We start from the raw sequence: 13,120 nt of genomic DNA on the forward strand, positions 1-13,120 counted from the left end.
GGGAAGTCTACACATGAAAAATGTATTTAGACAGTATTTGGGTAGCGCTACCCCCCGTAGGAGCTGCTGGTTAGATCAGGTCCTCTGTTCTTTGCCTTGATCTTGACCTCTTCATGAACTTCAGCCCCCCTTTGAATACACAAAGCATGCAATATCACAGAAAGTCACTAAAGGCAATATCTGATACCCAGTAGAGGCAGGGGCATCCCTAGGCAGGTGCAGGGGGTGCGCGCCTCACCGGGTGACACCTATTGCACGGGGTGACATCGTAGCAGCTCCACGAAAAGTACGTTTTAAAGTAAGCCGACAATCCCCACAGGATGGATCGGATCTGCGGACTGAGCATAATGGATCGGAGTCCGATCCATTATCCTCCCCAATCTTCAGATCCATCCTGCGAGGATCGTCGGCTTGCAACCTATATGGGGTTACGGGGGTTAACTGACCTCTCCACGAGCTCCACGAAAAGGTAAGTTTTAAAGCAAGCTAACGATCCCCACAAGATGGATCGGATGTGCAGATTGGGGAGCATTAGGATCGGACTCCGATACATTATTCTCCCCAATCCGCAGATCCAATTCATCCTGCGGGGATCGTCGGATTGCTTTAAAACTTATCTTTTCGTGGAGCTCGTGGAGAGATCAGTTAACCCCCGTAACCCCGTATAGGTTGCAAGCCGACGATTCTCGCAGGATGGATCAGATCTTCGGATTGGGGAGCATAATGGATCGGACTCCGATCCATTATGCTTAATCTGCAGATCCGATCCATCTTGCGGGGATCGTCGAAGGGAGTGTCACCAAGTGTTACCGCACCGGGTGACACCAATCCTAGGGATGCCCTGAGTAGAGGTACTATATCAAGAAACAGGCACTAGACAAGTTAATAAAGACAAGTCTTAATATATTGTCACACAATAAAGATAGTGATGAAAGAAAGCCTAAAAATGGATTGGCAATAGTAACGATACAGTTTGACATAAAATGAAATCAGAAGCAAGCACCAGGCTAAGGTGATGTGTTGCACCAGAGCAGCATAAACAGTAACAAGGTCAGTGAAGAATGACAATGGACAGTAATGTAGCTTAATTGGCTGCATTCAGGAGACTATACTGCCAAGCTGCCCTACTGGTGACTATGCTAGGCCTAGGCTCACTGGACAGGGGTATCCTTTAAAGGAATAATTAGTAGGGGCTAGTTGATTTACTAGGTATAGGGCAGCCCTTTATGTTGTTCTACTGCCAGCTATAGTTGGGGCCATTTGAGAAGCGTTGGTGCACTCACAGCGTTGGTGCAGTCTAGGAGTGGAATACATGCAGTATAGGCAATATGTATTAAGAATCCTACTTCCAACAACTCAGTCCCTGCTAGTCAGTGTGTATATAATGGGCGGTCCACCTTCTCACCAGCTCTTGTGACTGTAAAGTTCCAATTGCAAAAAAGGGGCCCCTTGTCATTCCTCAGATGGTTCCAGTGGTCAGGAGGAAGGGGAGGAGGGTGAGAGGATGCTCTGATCTCCCTGCAGCAAGGGTTATTAATGCGATTGCTGGGATCCCTGCTGTAAATGCCCTCAGGCCTCAGTCTCCAGTCCCTACCTGCATTGGCCTTCTGTCAATATGGCAGATGTGCTCAAGTGGACTCCCACATGCCAATAGGAAGAAATTCTCAGAGCAGTCCAGTAAAAACTATATTACCACTCCCCCTCTGCCTCAGGGTGTTCTGGGAACTGTAGTTTATACAGTTCATGGCTCCCATTTAATGACTTTTGCCCTGGACTTCAACTCCCATGATCCTCAGCATCCAGCATAGAAGTCTGTAGGCTTTCCTGGCTATAGCTGACTGGAGGGGATAGTGCAACACAATGTCCAGCATAACAGTGAAAGTGAAATTAAACTGATTGTGAAGAGGGCAATGTCTCCTTCTCCATTATTCTGTAGTCCACCATCTAGCTACATTTGCTTATCCCAGAGTTCAACTTTAGGTGACCTGTTGTCTTGCCATGCATTGAGAAAGCAGAGTTTTCCTTTGAGAACATGTATAAACACACAGTAGCATTTCTGCCTTGCAGCACTGGGGTTATTTGTTTGAATCACAAGACACTATCTGCATGGAGTTTGCACATTGAGTTTCCTCCCACACTCCAAAGACATGCTTGTAGGTTAATTGGCTCCTGTCTAAATTGGCCCTAGTATGTGCATGTGTGATAGGGACCTTAGACTGTAGGCTCCTTGGGGGCAAGGACTGATGTAAATGTACAGTATATGAGTTGTCAGCGTTATATAACTAGCTGTAGTAAATATGTAGCACACTCCTAGTCAGCTAGGGGGAGCTCTAGCTCTAATTGTTAGTGAGGAGGGCTGAGTAGCAGCCTGGGTGTGATAGTCAGAGGAAGGTCAGGGCTGAGAGGCTCTGCAGACCAGCTTTCTGGAACTTCCCCCTGCACTAGAACTTTGAAGAAAGATCTAGAAGCAGTGGGCGGAGGTGAGGAGTGGCTGGTCTGTACTCTTAGAGGACCCTGGCCAATCTCCAACAGGAGGCTTGGCAAGGGGCCAGGACAGCCTTTAAGAGTAGCTGAGCCTGCTCAGCAGCAGGAGAATTTGAGTGGAAGATGGAGAAGTGAGGCTGAAAAGCAGAAGCCTGGGCGGTAGCCCAGATGGGAAGAGGCTTACCTACAGCCAGAGGAGCTTGGAAGGAGGAAAGCTCAGGACTTCACCAGCCCCCAGAACAAGAACCACCTATGCAGCAGGGAAGGAATGGCCCAGCAGAAGGCCTGAGAGCAGCCACTGACCCAGCAGCAGCATAGGAGAAGGACTGAGTGAGTAGACCTGCACCCCTCTGGGCCAGTAAGGGTAAGGAGCACTCTGATAGGAAGCTGGATTAGCTACTACACAGAACTGTCTTTTCTTAAAGTGACAGGCACTGGATTCCCTGCCAAGGAATTCACCCAGAACAGCTTTATAGGGAGTATCTGGGGTCTGGGGCGATACTACAGGAGATGCTGGCTAGCTCTCCAAGAAGAAAGATTTGTTCTTTTGCTGCTAAAAGAGACTTGTACATACAGTAGTTCAGGAAGATTGTCCTCTGTTGCCATACCCTTGGGCATCCCATACACCCCTACCCTATCCAAGTTCAATTTCCCCTAATAAAATAAAAAAAAAAAAGCTCATGAACTGGTTACTCTCTCCTGGATGTAAGTCTGAATGGAAAATACATGTTGTCTAGCTGTGCAGGACTATAGGGGGACCCAAAACTTCAGTGACTCCTAAGGGGGTAGTGCTGCAAATCAGAACTCACCTTGGCATTCATTGACCTTTATGCATTCAGCAGCCTTGTATAATCCTTTCTTAGAGTTGCTCGGTAAATCCTAATATCCTTATAATTAACAGTAAAGCAGCGTGAAATCCAGAACACAATCCCCCAAACGCATCACACTTTTCATTATGACCAGCAGAGGTTGATCTCATTTTACGGTGACACGTGTGCAGTGACAAGCATTTCCGTAGCATTGCGGACAGATGAATGAAGTGGCCTCTATATTAATCAATGAACATGTTACAGGGGCAGCGCCTCCCTGTCACACGCTGAATGATTAATGCGTCCTGTTGATCACACATCAATGCATCCTAGCAGCTGGTATCAGGTGGGCTTGCCGCTTTATTAATTAAAAACCATGGCATCCTGCTGTTTATTTGCGCACACCTTCCTCCTAAAAATCAGCTAACTAGGAAAGAGTGTAATTCTTGTATCTCAAAGTCACATTTATTAGTTTTACTGTAGACCAGAAAAGAACATTTGGGTTGATATAAAGAACAGTTCCACCCAGGGCCGTGGATAAGGGGGTCCCAGGCCAGCAGGGGAGCCCAGGCTGGGTGGATCAGATGTGGGCCAAGAGAGTGATAGCCAAAACCATGGCGGGGGGGGGGGGGAGATTACTGGAACAGATCTGTATGACTTTCTCTGCAGCAGCTGAAATCTAGCTTTCAGCTGCTGCAGAGAGAACCATACAGGGCATTGGTTCCAGTAATTGCTCCCCTGCTGCACCCATCACCCTCCCTGTGCACCATACATTTCCCCCTGCTGCCCAGGTCCCCCTGTGTGCCCCCACAGTGCTACTGGCTTCCCTCTTCTCCTTTCCAGCAGCAGCTGCAAACACACAACAGGATCCTACAGGATAGAGAGTGGGGGAAGGGTCTGGCAAATATGTCACCAGCCCCTTCCTTTGGTGAATGAATACAATGAATGATCAGTACCAATCACTCACTGTGTTCATTCATAACTGAAGCATAGTAAACTGTTTTTTTAGTACACAGGTACACATACAGGGACTGGTACATATGGATACTTACCTACGTTACAGCAATCAGGTGTAGTCACTAAGGCAATTGTAAGAATACTATAAAGTGGATGAAGTCTACCTTTTATTTTTCCAGTGGAGCATGGGGTAATGAATGGAAGAACCCAATATGACTACTAAGGGCAATGTGCTGAGGAAACCAAAATCACAAAGTAAACAAGTTGTAATGTCAGAAAACTGCCGCTAGATGTCAATACTACTGAACACTAATACCCTGATGCAGTTCAGTACAACACAGAAAAATTACATAAAAGCGAGGCAGAATAACCAGAGTAGGAAAAAAAAGCCCAATTGAACTCCTATTTTAAATCAGGTAAATACATTTCAGATGCAATAAAACAAACAATGTTCAATGCCTGATAATGTACTTTCTTTTTAAAGCAGCCACAGCCTTAAATGACATAACTGTCCCCTGCCAGCGGCTGCAGAATGAGACCCTTGTCCTCATCTATAGGGAAGCAGTGGCCTCTCTGCAGAGGTCTGACAGAGCCAGAGCTCTACTATTAGCAGGGAGCATGAGCTTTGCTGCTTGTAGAGGTATAGGTCTGATTCAGAATGAGGTGTGTCATGCTATAACTGCTTCAGAAAAAGATTACCGGGGTGAGATTGGACACCTTTTGTTTTGATGCACCTGAAATGTATTTAATTGATGTAAAATGAGGTCTCAATTGAGCTTCAACTAAGCCATGTAATGGTGTACCTATTACATCTGGGGGTCTGTTAAATACACTCTGTGGTTGATTTAATAAAACTGGAGATAGCAAAACCTGGTGCAGCTCTGCATAGAAACCAATCAGCTTCCAGGTTTTATTGTCAAAGCTTAACTGAACAAGCTGAAGTTAGAAGCTGATTGACTACCTCCGTATCTCCAAAGATTTGTCCACTTCTGACCATTACACTAACACTATATGTCCATAAAGGAGTATGGACACCCTTCCAATTTACTGAGTTCTAGAGTCTGTTAAGGCAAGAGTATACAAAGACTTTGTAGACAATGGTGACCTTCCAGCCTTGTGGTAACAGTTTGGAGAAGGCCCTTTTCTGTTTCAGCATGACTGTGCCCCTATGTACAAAGCCAACTCCATAAAGACATGACTTGATGAGACATGAATGGAGGCTGCACTTTATACAATGTGTATATGATGGAGTATACCTGACCCCTGCATTCTAGACACCATGTTGTATTCCTGATCCCCCTACTCCATATGCCATGTTGTATTATTGACCCAAACACCTTGTTGGATTCCTGATTGCTGCCATCAATACACCATGTAAATGTTGAAGTATTCCTTACTCTTGCACCCTATACACCATGTTGCTTTCCTGACCCAAGCACTCTGTACACAAAATTGTATTCTTCACCTGAGCACTCCATATGGCATGTTGAATTCTTGATCATTAGCTTCTGTAATTGTTGGAGTATTCCTGACTCCTGCACTGTGTATGCCATGTTGTATTTCAGGTCCCCACACTCTGTCATATTGTATTCCTGATCCCTGCACTCTATGCACCATGTTGTTCCAGCATGATGTGCACCTATGTACAAAGCCAACTCCATAAAGGCACAACTTGATGAGACATGAATGGAGGCTACACTGTATACAATGTGTATATGATGGAGTATACCTGCCCCCTGCATTCTAGACACCATGTTGTATTCCTGATTCATGCACTCTATGCACCATGTTGTTCCAGCATGATGTGCCCTATGTACAAAGCCAACTCCATAAAGACATGACTGGATGAGTTTGGGGTGGAGGAACTCGAGTGGCCTGCAGAGTCCTGACCTCAACTCTACTGAACACCTCTGAGATGAATAGGAATGCTGATTGTGAGTCAAGTCTTCTTATCCAATATCAGTACCTGACCTCAAAAATGTCTTTTTGGATGAATGGGCGCAAACTCCTACTGATAAGCTCAAAGATCTTGTAGAAAGCCTTCCAAGATGAATGGAGGCTGCAAAGAAGGACCATCTCATATATTAACTTCCATAACTTTAGAATGAGATCCCTAAAAAAGGGTGACAGACTGGGGTCCAAAAGCTTTTGGCCATATTGTGCTCAATATAAGTGTGTGGACAGGGGCGGACTGACCATTTGGAAACTCGGGCACTGCCCGAGGGCCCGGGGTCGTTAGGGGGCCCCATGAGATGCCCCTGGTACCTTTTTGATAGGCTTTTTTGAGTTTGGGCAAGGACACAGGGGCCCCATGATCCCCTATTGCCCGGGGGGCTCCATGAGTTGTCAGTCCGCCCCTGTGTGTGAAGGGTGATAGGTCGGGCTGGGGAAAGGCTATGTTTTTCCTGGTAAAGGTTTGCATATAACCTCAGCTGCTACATGTCATGATTTTGACATGTAATTTTGAATGGAGGTACCCTAATATATATTTTTTGTGCTCAGTCTAAATAATCCAGACTTGATTATGTAAATTGCAAGATGCTTCATAAAGCTTTTTCTTTGCCATCCTCTGGCTCAAATGGGGTCTCGGCAGATGTCATTATTTCACTGTATCTTTTTTTTTTCATCCTAAGTACTGTATGTTACTGTAGCAATGTAACCAGCATTTAATTCTTCAGCGTTTCATTAAATTTCCCATTCTTGACTTGTCTTTCATTTATCTCTTCATTTTTTAATGCGATATGATGGATTTATGTAGCAAGTCCAGGCTATCCGTCTGACCTCTACCGCTGGATTCCATGACATACCGGTCAAAGCAAAAAAGCCAATTCTGCATTTCTCTGAAAATTTATGCCTTTTAGAAGCAACTTCTATATCGCTCTTTTCTTCTGCCTCTTAAAAAGAATATTGCAGTGGAATTACATCTAAAATTGTTCCACGGTAGTGACGTCATTTACAAAGATGGCTTCTCTAGATATATCTTATTAAATAATTGGGGCTTGAACTGTTGGGTATTCTGGAAATAAAACCTGCACTGTGTTAGTATTTAAGACCAAAAAAAACCCCCAAAAAGCAAAAAGTAAACCAATCAGTGAACTACTAATGCAAGCATTTTAACAGTGTTAAAGTGACCCTGTCCCTACAGGGTCCGAACTTAAGTAATGCAGGCCATACATGGTTCGAATTCAGAATGATTTTTCGTCCAAAAATCGAAAACGTTGTTCGCTCGGTAATCCGATGGTGCCATCAGCGATTTTGAAAATCAGCTGACCAAGTCATAAAGTTCACTCCAATAACAGGCGAAACTTGGGTTCCTTCCAGGTCACAGCTCATGCGCATATTCTTTTCGGAAAAACAATCGTACGATTTGACCATCATTGAGTCGAAAATCGGTCATTTTTCATGCATTTTCCAACTTACCCGATCACCGAAAAGGGGAGGAATCACAAAAATTGGCCAGTGCCATTGACCCACTAACAGAGCGAAAATCGGTCAATTATTCTTAGATCTGATTTGCGGACGAAAAATCGGTCGAATTTCAACCCATGTATAGCCTGCCTAAGCCTAGTCTGTAAAATTAGGCCAGTGTGTATTAACCTTCCAGGGACCTGTGTGTTAAACTTCTGCCACATTGATAATCTCTGGCCACAAAAGGCATCTGACACTTCCAAAGGTGAAAAACATTGTGCTTCCACACCACATGCTGTGGTTCCTTCCATTGGCTTGTATGTCCTTTAGTGATATAGAATCCCTGCACTGTATACACCATGTATATGTTGGACTATTCCTGACCCCTGCACTGTATACAACATGTAAATGTTGGAGTACACCTGTCCCCTGCATTCTAGACACCGTGTTATATTCGTGACCCATGCACTCTACACATTTTGTTGCATATTACATATGACTGACCAAAGTTTTTAGTGTCTCCACACATACTGTGGTCATCAACCCTTCTAATGAAGTTCACATTTAAAGTAGGTTTTAAAGTAGACAAAGTGTTGCCTCTAAATTATATTCTGCATGCAGAAAATCATATGTTATGGAAGAATGTCGTTTTTTTTATATATGGTCCTTTGTTTTACAGATTGTGTGTCTGAGACTGTCGCTTGTGGTGCAGTAATCAGGTATTTTGTGGGTGCAAAAACTGCAGCATACAGGTGAAACTCAAAAAATTAGAATATCGTGCAAAGTTAATTTATTTCAGTAATGCAACTTAAAAGGTGAAACTAATATATGAGATAGACTCATTACATGCAAAGCAAGATAGTTCAAGCCGTGATTTGTCATAATTGTGATGATTATGGCTTAGAGCTCATGAAAACCCCAAATCCACAATCTCAGAAAATGAGAATATTGTGAAAAGACGCAATATTCTCGGCTCAAAGTGTCCCACTCTAATCAGCTAATTAAGCCATAACACCTGCAAAGGGTTCCTGAGCCTTTAAATGGTCTCTCAGTCTGGTTCAGTAGGAATCACAATCATGGGAAAGACTGCTGACCTGACAGTTGTGCAGAAAACCATCATTGACACCCTCCATAAGGAGGGAAAGCCTCAAAAGGTAATTGCAAAAGAAGCTGGATGTTCCCAAAGTGCTGTATCAAAGTACATTAATAGAAAGTTATGTGGAAGGGAAAAGTATAGAAGAAAAAGGTGCACAAGCAGCAGGGATGACCACAGCCTGGAGAGGATTGTCAGGAAAAGGCCATTCAAAAGTGTTGGGGACTTTCACAAGCAGTGGACTGAGGCTGGAGTCAGTGCATCAAGAGCCACCACACACAGACGGATCCTGGACATGGGCTACCTCTTGTCAAGCCACTCCTGAACAACAAACAACGTCAGGAGCGTCTTAACTGGGCTAAAGAAAAACAGACCTGGTCTGTTGCTCAGTGGTCTAAAGTCCTCTTTTCTGATGAGAGCAACTTTTGCATCTCATTTGGAAAAAAAGGACCCCGAGTATGGAGGAAGAATGGAGAGGCACACACTGCAAGATGCTTGAAGTCCAGTGTGATGTTTCCACAGTCTGTGTTGATTTGGGGAGCCATGTCATTTGCTGGTGTTGGTCCGCTGTGCTTTATTAAGTCCAGGGTCAACGCAGCCGTCTACCAGGAGATTTTGGAGCACTTCATGCTTCCTTCCGCAGACAAGCTTTATGGGGATGCTGACTTCATTTTCCAGCAGGACTTGGCACCTGCCCACACTGCCAAAAGCACCAAAATCTGGTTCAATGACCGTGGGATTACTGTGCTTGATTGGCCAGCAAACTTGCCTGACCTGAACCCCATAGAGAATCTATGGGGCATTGCCAAGAGAAAGATGGGAGACATGAGACCGAACAATGCAGAAGAGCTGAAGGCCGCTATTGAAGCATCCTGGTCTTCCATAACACCTCAGCAGTGCCACAGGCTGATAGCTTCCATGCCACGCCGCATTGAGGCAGTAATTGCTGCAAAAGGGGCCCAAACCAAGTACTGAGTACATATGCATGCTTCTACTTTTCATAGGTCCGATATTGTTCTATGTACAATCCGTGTTTTATTGATTGCATGTAATATTCTAATTTTCTGAGATTGTGGATTTGGGATTTTCATGAGCTGTAAGCCATAATCATCACAATGATGACAAATCACGGCTTGAACTATCTTGCTTTGCATGTAATGAGTCTATCTCATATATTAGTTTCACCTTTTAAGTTGCATTACTGAAATAAATGAACTTTTGCACGATATTCTAATTTTTCGAGTTTCACCTGTATGTATGCGGGGTAAGTTCAGACTCCTATTTAAGTCATGGCCAACATCCATGACCATGGAAGGATAGCCACTTCTTGCCTTGGAGCTCTGCATACCCTTTTCCCAGCATGTCTCTCTTTCTCTAAATATAAAGTTGGGAGGTATGTCAAATCTAATAGCTTAACGTAGAGCTAAGGACAAAACTGTTTTCTTTTTTTTTTATTTTGAGTAAATAGGGGTTAGAACCATGTTCAGTGCCTTGAAAAAGTATTCATACCCCTTGACATTTTCCACATTTTGTCATGTTACAGCCAAAAATGTAAATGCACATTGGGGTTTGATGTGATAGACCAACATAAAGTGGCCCATAATTGTAAAGTGGAAGGAAAATGAGAAATGGTTGTCAAATTGTTTTACAAATAAATCTGCGAAAAGTGTGGCGGCATTTGTATTCAACCCCCCCGGAGACAATACTCTGTAGAACCACCTTTTGCTGCAATTTCAGCTGCAAGTCTTTTTGGGGATGTCTCTACCAGCTTTGCATATCTAGAGAGGGACATTTCTGCCCATTCTTTGCAAAATAGCTCAAGCTCTGTCAGAATGGATGGAGAGCGTCTGTGAACAGCAATTTTCAAGTCTTGTCACAGATTCTCAATTGGACTTTGATTGGGCTATCCTAACACATGAATATGCTTTGATCTAAACCATTCCATTGTAGATCTGGCTGTATATTTAGGGTCGTTGTCCTGCTGGAAGGTGAACCTCCTCCCCAGTCTCAAGTCTTTTGCAGAGTCTAACAGGTTTTATTCTAAGATTGCCCTGTATTTGGCTCCATCCATCTTCCCATCAACTGACCAGCTTCCCTGTCCCTGCTGAAGGAAAGCATCCCCACAACATGATGCTGCCACCACCATGTTTCACGGTGGGGATGGTGTGTTCAGGGTGATGTGCAGTGTTAGTTTTCCACCACACACAGCGTTTTGCTTTTAGGCCAAAAAGTTCAATTTTATGTCTCATCTGACCAGGGCACCTTCTTCCACATGTTTGCTGTGTCCCCCACATGTTCTCAAGCAAACTGCAAATTGGAATTCTTATCGCTTTCTTTCAACAATGGCTTTCTTCTTGCCACTCTTCCATAAAGGTCAGATTTGTGGAGTGCACCACTGTCCTGTGGACAGATTCTCCCACTTGAGCTGTGGATCTCTGCAGCTCCTCCAGAGTTCCCATGGACCTCTGGGCTTCTTTTCTGATGAATGCTCTCCTTGCCCGGCCTCTCAGTTTAGGTGGATGGCCATGTCTTGGTAGGTTTGCATTTTCGGATGATGGATAGAACAGTGCTCCGTGAGATGTTGAGATGATGGATTGAACAGTGCTCCGTGAGATGTTCAAAGCTTGGGATTTTTTTTTCAATAACCGAACCCTGCTTTAAACTTCTCCACAACTTTATCCCTGACCTGTCTGATGTGTTCCTTGGCCTTCATTATGGTGTTTGTTCACTAATGTTCTCTAGCAAACCTCTGAGGTCTTCACAGACCAGCTGTATTTATACTGAGATTAAATTACACACAGGTGGACTCTATTTACTAATTAGGTGGCTTCTGAAGGCAATTGGTTCCACTAGATTTTAGTTAGGGGTATCAGAGTAAAGAGGGCTGAATACAAATGCAATACAGATATTTATTTGTAAAAAAAATTGAGAAGCATTTATCACTTTCCTTCCACTTCACAATTATGTGCCACTTTGTGTTGGTCTATCACATAAAATACTAATACATTTACATTTTTAGTTTTAACATGACAAAATACGGAACATTTCAAGGGGTATGAATACTTTTTCAAGGCACTGTATATTGGGGAGAGTTCCCATAATCAACACAGGAAATGAGAGGAAAGTGAGGGGAATCCCTGGTTATGACTACTGTAGAATCAGTGTCCCCACTGGGAGATTTCCCTTTGCATTCCTGTTCTAGTGACAACCTAAAATTTTGCATTTTTTTTCACTTTCGATTATTACTAGAGATGAGCGAATCGAAGTATCCGAAGTGGAATTCGAGTCGAATATCGGAAAAATTTCGATTCGTGCCGAATCCGAAAAACAGCCTAATTCGGACGCGCGAATCAAAATTTTTCCGAAAATGGCGGCTGACATGTGCGGCGACGGAGCGGGGATGTCGGGGAAGGCGCGCAGACAAGGCGCGCTGCCCCATAATGCATTCCTCAACGACATGTGATCGCATCAGCCAATCAGCAGCCAGCCAGCCAGCACTGTGTAATGGTCGAGGTATATATAGCGGCCATTTTGGAAATCTTCATTTGCCTGCAGTCATTGAACAGAGGCAGACCGCTCTGTACTAGGGACAGGGACAGAGTTAGGGCCACAGAAACGAGAATTGGGGACAGAGAGAAGTTACTTAGGGACAGAGAACCATTACTCAGGGACACAGACTTGTTAATGAGGGCCACAGAATCGTTATTTAGGGACAAAGAAACGCTAGTTAGGGCCACAGAATTCATACTCAGGGACAGACAGAATTTTCACTCAGTGCCAGAGAATTGTTACTTAGGGCCACAGAAACGTTATTAGGGCCACAGAATTTTTACTCAGGGACAGACAGAATTGTTACTGAGTGCCAGAGAATTGTTACTCAGGGACAGACAGAATTGTTACTGAGTGCCAGAGAATTCTTACTCAGGGCCACAGAATTCATACTCAGGGACAGACAGAATTGTTACTCAGGGACAGACAGAATTGTTACTGAGTGCCAGAGAATTGTTACTCAGGGACAGACAGAATTGTTACTGAGTGCCAGAGAATTGTTACTCAGGGACAGACAGAATTGTTACTGAGTGCCAGAGAATTGTTACTCAGGGACAGACAGAATTGTTACTGAGTGCCAGAGAATTGTTACTCGCACAGACACAAAATTGTTACTTGCACAGACACAGAATTGTTACTCGCACAGACACAGAATTGTTACTCAGGGCCACAGAATTCATACTCAGGGACAGACAGAATTGTTACTGAGTGCCAGAGAATTGTTACTCAGGGACAGACAGAATTGTTACTGAGTGCCAGAGAATTGTTACTCAGGGACAGACAGAATTGTTACTGAGTGCCAGAGAATTGTTACTCGCAC

This window comes from Staurois parvus, unplaced genomic scaffold, assembly GCF_062004578.1.
Source record: "Staurois parvus isolate SC_StPar_1 unplaced genomic scaffold, SC_StPar_1.0 ptg000187l, whole genome shotgun sequence".
NCBI lineage: Eukaryota > Metazoa > Chordata > Amphibia > Anura > Ranidae > Staurois > Staurois parvus.